Source organism: Eschrichtius robustus, chromosome 1, assembly GCF_028021215.1.
Source record: "Eschrichtius robustus isolate mEscRob2 chromosome 1, mEscRob2.pri, whole genome shotgun sequence".
Classification (NCBI taxonomy): Eukaryota; Metazoa; Chordata; class Mammalia; order Artiodactyla; family Eschrichtiidae; genus Eschrichtius; species Eschrichtius robustus.
Window position 1 is genome coordinate 162,672,564 of NC_090824.1, and position 6,792 is coordinate 162,679,355.

General features: G+C 41.7%; 1 pseudogene; it reads right to left on the minus strand.

Moving 5' to 3' along the window:
• Positions 1-5,763: 5,763 nt before the first annotated feature.
• On the minus strand, positions 5,764-6,568 carry LOC137773193 (melanoma-associated antigen 10-like; annotated as a pseudogene).
• Between the last annotated feature and the right edge of the window lie 224 nt (positions 6,569-6,792).

Sequence of the window (6,792 nt, forward strand, 5' to 3'; positions counted from 1 at the left end):
AGCTATCCACCTAGGAGTCACTGGGTCATAGGGTTTAAGAATGCTCAAACATGCGGGGACTTCCCTGGTGGTCCAGGGGTTAAGAACCTGCCTTCCAATGCAGGGGTTGCGGGTTTGATCCCTGTTCGGGGAACCAAGATCCCATATGCCACGGGGCAACTAAGCCCGCGTGCCACAACTAGAGAGAAGCCCATGTGCCTCAATGAAAGATCCCGCGTGCCGCAACAAAGACAAGATGCAGCCAAAAATAAATAAATAAACAAATAAACCCAGCCTGGGTCCAGAATCTACTAAACAAAAAAAAACCTCAAATGTACACAATAATTCCAAATTATTTCAAAGTAGTTAAATCAATTTACACACTCACCAGCAATATTTAGAAGATCTCATTGATCCGTATCTTCTCCAACACTTGATACAGTCAGATTTTTAAATTTTTGTCAATCTCATGGATATTAAATGGTATCTCATTGGGCTTCCCTGGTAGCTCAGTGGTTAAGAATCTGTCTGCCAATGCAGGGGACATGGGTTTGAGCCCTGGTCCGGGAAGATCCCACATGCCATGGAGCAAATAAGCCCGTGCGCCACAACTACTGAGCCTGAGCTCTAGAACCCGTGAGCCACAACTACTGAGCCTGCGTGCCACAACTACTGAAGCCCGCGTGCCCAGAGCCCGTGCTCTGCAACAAGAGAAGCCACCGCAATGAGAAGACTGCACACCGCAACGAAGAGTAGCCCCCGCTTGCCACAACTAGAGAAAGCCTGCGCGCAGCCACGAAGTAGCAATGCAGCCAAAAATAAACAAACAAATAAATTTATAAAAATAAATTAAATGAGGACATGATAAAAAATATCAGATATACGAGGCCTGAGAATGTTTGCCACAGAAAGAGCTACACCAGAAATACTTCTGAATAAAGTATTTAAATAGTAGATGTTATAAGAGATGTAAGAATTAAAAGTGATCAAACTTGTCTTGAAAACATTTTTAAGATGAAACTAAAAGGTAAACATACTCATAATATCAATGTGACGGGCTGTTGTCTTATTAGGAGACATGAAAAGATAAAGAAAAAGAAACAGAAAAATTAAAATAATAAATTAGTGTGGGAGCTTCCCTGGTGTTGCAGTGGTTAAGAATCCATCCGCCTGCCAATGCAGGGGACACAGGTTCGATCCCTGGTCTGGGAAGATCCCACATGCTGCGGAGCAACTAAGCCTGCATGCCACAACTACTGAAGCCTGCATGCCTAGAGCCCGTGCTCCCAAAAAGAGAAGCTAACGCAATGAGAAGCCCGCGCACTGCAACGAAGAGTAGCCCCTGCTCGCCACAGCTAGAGAAAGCCCAAGTGCAGCAATGAAGACCCAACGCAGCCAAAAATAAAATAAATAAATAAATAAATAAATTAGTAGGTACAAACACTTCCAATTATATTGATCATTAAAATAATTTTTAAAGGTCTAAACTCCTTTAAAAGATAGACAGACATATTGGATTTTTAAAAAATACAGTTATACACCATTTATGTAAAATGAACCTAAAAACATAAGGACACACAAATGTTAAAAGTAAAAGGATGGATAAAGACATACCGGGCAAATATAAACTAAAAGAAAGATGGTGTAATCATATTATTAGATGAAATGGTCTTTAAGACAAAGAGTGTTATTAAGTGGGAGAAGTTCACTGTATGATGATACGTAATTCTCCAAGAAGTTACAGCAATTTTAAACTTTTATGCAAGTAATAAAGTACATAAAGCAAAAATTGATAAAGCTATAGGGAGGAATTATTTACTTATTTATTTATTTATTGGTCTCACCGTTCGGCTTGTGAGATCTCAGTCTGGCAGTGAAAGTGCCGAATCCTAACCACTAGACCACCAGGGAACTCCCAGGAATTCTTAAATGTATCATCAAAGTGGGAGATTTCAACACACCTTTCTTGAATATTGATAGGTGAAGCAGACAAATATTCAGCAAAGATATAGAACATCTGAACAACAGGATTAACAAATTTGATATAATAATAAATATGGAGAGAGTTCTGTATCCAACAGTGAGAGGATGCAATTTCTTTTTTTCAGTCACCCAGAATGCTAACAAAAAATGATAAAGAAAACCTCAACACATTTTTCAGTGCATTGGTATTATATAGATCCTAATCTCTGTGTAAAACTTAAAGTCAGAAGTTAATTACAAAACTGTAAGTTAAAAATCCCTACTTATTTGGAAACTTTTAAACATACTACTAAATAACTCATGTGTAAAATTAGTCATCATGGAAATTTAAAATAACCAAAACAGAATGATAGAAAACATTGTACTCAAACTGTGTGGGGTACAGCAAATCTTCACTTCAAGTTGTTTAAATATTTATATTAGAGTAGAGGAAGGATTTAAAATTACTGAGCTAAGTGGGCACATTAAGAAGCTAGAAAAAGAACAACAAAGTAGAAGGAAAAAGATAATAAAAGCAGAAACCAATAAAATAGAAAACAAAGATTCAACAGAGTTGATCAAAAAGTGAGTATTGGTTCTTTGCAAAAGAACAAAATTGATGGGACTTTCCTGGCAGTCCAGTGGTGAAGACTCCCTGCTTACACTTCAGGGGTTGCAGGTTGGATCCCTGGTCGGGGAACAGGGAAACTAAGATCCCACATGCTGCGTGGTGCGGCCAAAAAAAAAAAAAAGTGAATACTGGTTCTTTGAAAAAAGTAAAATTGACGGGGCTTCCCTGGTGGTCCAGTGGTTAAGACTCCACGCTTCCACTGCAGAGGGCTCGATTCGATCCCTGGTGGGGAGCTAAGATCCTGCATGCCATATGGCCAAAAAAAAAAAAAAAGAATAGGGACTTCCCTGGTGGTGCAGTGGTTAAGATTCCAAGCTCCCAAAGCAGGGGTCCCAGGTTTGACCTCTAGTCAGGGAACTAGATCCCACATGCATGCTGCAACTAAGAGTTCACATGCCGCAACTAAGGAGCTGGCCGGCCACAACTAAGACCATGCTCGACCAAATAAATAAAAAAAATATTAAAAGAAAAAAGTATATAGCATTTCCTGGGATTAAAAAAAAAGTTTGGTTAAAAAAAAAGTATAAAATTGACAAGCTTCTAGCAATATTGTTCAAGAGAAGAGATAAGATGCAAACAAGTACTGTGAATGAAAGTAGAGACATAACCACAGATAAAGTGCAGATTAAAAGGATAAGAGGCTATGATTAACAACTATATGTCAACAATTTTCAGAACTTGGACAAAATATTCAGATTTTTCAGAAAAATATAACTAATCATAACTGACTCAAGGAGAAATGAAAAGTTAGAATAGTCTTATAACTTTTTAAAATTAATCAGTGGTTGAGATCTTTCCACTAAGTAAACCCCAGGCCCAAAGTTTTTAAGGAGCAGTCTATCAGAATTTCAAGGAACAGATTAACCAAGTTAATACAGACTCTTTCACACTCACTCTACAGGGCCAGCATAATTTTGATGCTAAAGACAAAGAATATGAGAAAGGACAACTGCATAAATATAGATGTAAGAATTCTAAACAGGGGGCTTCCCTGGTGGTGCAGTGGTAAAGAATCCGACTGCCAATGCAGGGGACACGGGTTCGAGCCCTGACCCTGGAGGATCCCACATGCTGCGGAGCAACTAAGCCCGTGCGCCACAGCTACTGAGCCTGTGCTCTGGATCCCGTAAGCCACAACTACTGAAGCCTGCGCCCTAGAGCCCGCGCTCCGCAGCAAGAGAAGTCACCGCAATGAGAAGCCCGCCCACCGCAATGAAGAGTAGCTCCCGCTCGCCGCAACTAGAGAAAGCCCGCACGCAGCAATGAAGACCCAACACAGCCAAAAATCAAAAAATTTTCTTAAAAAAGTCAGTTGCGCTTTTATACCCCAACAGCAAACAACTAGAAAATGTAATTATAGAGAAGATATTCAAGACTTCTAAGGCAAAATAATAAATCTTTATTAGGACATATTTAAAAAGGCCTAAATAAGTAGAGAGGTATATCACACTTATGGATAGAAAGGCGTATTATTATAAAGATATCAATCTTCCCCAAATTGATCTGTATAGTTCATGCAATTTCAATCAATATCTCAATAGAAGAGTTTTCCATAGAACTTGTTAAGATTATTCCAAAATGTACATGGAAATGTAAAAGGCCAAAGATAGCCAGGACATTTCTAAAGACAAAGTGAAGAATGTGAATATTTTCCCTACAAGATATCAGGATTTAATATAAACTTATTATAATTAAGATAGTTTGATATGGATGCAGAATACACAAATTACAGAGATAATATGTTAGGTCAGTGGGAAAGGAGCTGAAAACATGGTTATCTGTATAGGGGAAAATTGGATCCCTACATCACATCATATATAGAAATCAATTACAGAAAATTAAGAATTTAGATTTCAAACAAAACTGGAAAATTTTTAGCAGAGAACTTAGAGGTTCATCCTTTAGAACATGGAGTAGGGAAAATTTTCTCAAACAGGCTACAAAAAAACATTGAAAATAAAATATAAGATTGACAATTTGACTATATTAAAATTTAGAAATTTTTTCTCAAAGGAAAACCTAAAGAAAATAAAAGGCACACACTGACAAAGAATTCAGCTCAAAAATGGATAAAGAACTTTCATTAATTAATATAAAAGGGACAAAGAGTCCAATAGAAAAATAGACAAAAGATGTGAACAGGCATTTTACAGAATGGGAACAACATATTATCAATAAACATATGAAGAGAGATTTAAAAATTGATCGGGTGAATGCATATCAAGACCACAAAGAGATACTCTTTGTTTTAAAATAAATTTATTTATTTTTTATTTATTTATTTTTGGCTGCATTGGGTCTTTGTTGCTGGGCACGGGCTTTCTCTAGTTGCGGCGAGCAGGGGCTTCTCTTGTTGCAGACCACGGGCTCTAGGCACGTGGGCTTCAGTAGTTGTGGCACGTGGGCTCAGTAGTTGTGGCACAACTTAAGTAACTAGAAAAAGAAGAGCAAACTAAACGCAAAGTAAGTAGAGGGAAACAAATAAGATAAGAATGGAAATCAATAAAATAGGAGACAGGCAAACATTAGAGAAAATCAATGAGGCCAAAAGCTGGTTCTCTGAAAAGCTCCATAAAATTGATCAACCTCTAGATAGACTGATAAAGAAAAAAGAAAGGAAGACACAAATTACCAACACATTTTGATTTGTTTTACTCTTTTTTTTTTTTAAGAATTAACTAACTTTTACTTTTATTTCTCTTTTTCTTGACCCCATCAATTTTATTCTAAAGTTCTTTCTCATTTCCAAGAAATTCATATTCCAATGCCATGTTATCTTGTTCAGGATCACAAAATGATATGGGAGTCTTACAATTTGTTTTACAAAATAGCAAAACTCTCGTCATTGAACTGAATTTGTGCAAATACATGTGTGATCAATGTCATTCACAAACTTAGATACTGAAGCTTATTAAGCCTTCTTCTTTTTTTTTTTTTTTTTAAGCCTTCTTTTAAAAGGAACAATATTTGAAAAATTCCTAAAGAAAACAGAGATGAAATTCCATGTCGTTATACACAAGAGGAACCCAAAGATGCTACACACCATGTTCCCCCAACTCGCCTGGGCCCTCACTACTTAGAAGGCTGACCGCTCCCTCTTCAAACTCTGAGTGGAGGATCAGCTTCCCTTCCTGCCCCGCAAGAGGAGCTGCTGGGCCTGGGCCTGGAAGGAGCCCGGCTGCTGCTCTGGCTCAGGCCCTCTCTTCCTCCTCGCTCACAGCCTCTGCAGACAGGGATGGGAAGGACCTGGGATCCCATCGATTGACCCTGAGCACATACTCCAGGACCTGCCATTTGCTGGTCTCCGCATGGGCCTGGGGACCCCAAAGGAACTCGTAGTGAGTGGGTGGGGTCGCTGTGCGGCACCTGCCAGTACTCCAGGTAGCCCTCCTGCACCCACACTTTGGTGAGCAGCTCCCTGGGCTCCCCACAGATGCAGTGCTGCTTCCCTGCATACACCCCCATGACACTCAGCGCTTCCCAGACCTCCTGCTCAGAGGCACATTCACCCTCCAGGAGGATCACGGCCAGGAACATCACCAGGAGGCCGGCCTTGGGCACGCTCTGCCCATCGCTCAGCATGGCATCCCAGGTGAGGCCCAGGGTGGGGACCAGGACGTAGGTGTGCTCGCTGGGGTCCACCTTCTTCACGCCAAAGACCAGCTGCATGCACTCAGAGGCTTGGCTGAAGACCACGGGGAAGTGGTCCCGATGGTCTTTGAGGAACACATTCAGCATTTCCGCCTTGAGGTCGGCTCCTTGACGCGATACTTAAGGAGCAGTAACCCCACCAGGTCAGCCATCATCACATTAAGTACCTCCTGAGGCAAGGACTCGGCATGGGTGAAGGAGGAGGAGGAGGGGACTGGGGAGGAAGAGGGCGCGGGGGATGCAGCTTCCTCCCCCCCAGCCCAGAACAGCTATCTGCGCCTCCACGGGGCCCTGGGCCTGGACTGGGTCCTGAAGGTCTGCCTCAGGCTTGCGGAGCTCACTCATCTGGCCCAGGGGCACGATGACTGGGGTCCGGCCGCCGACAGGAGTGTGGACAGGGGTGACAGATGGGGACCATGGGCAGGTCTTCTTCTGAGGGGTGCTCTCGGGCCTCACAGGGGCGCTCCTCCTGCGCAGCCTGTCCCCTGCCAACCTCACCTTGACTCCTGGCGCTGCCTGGGCCTCCTCTGCTCTGTGACCTGAGGACACGGTCCTCAGACCTGGGCCTT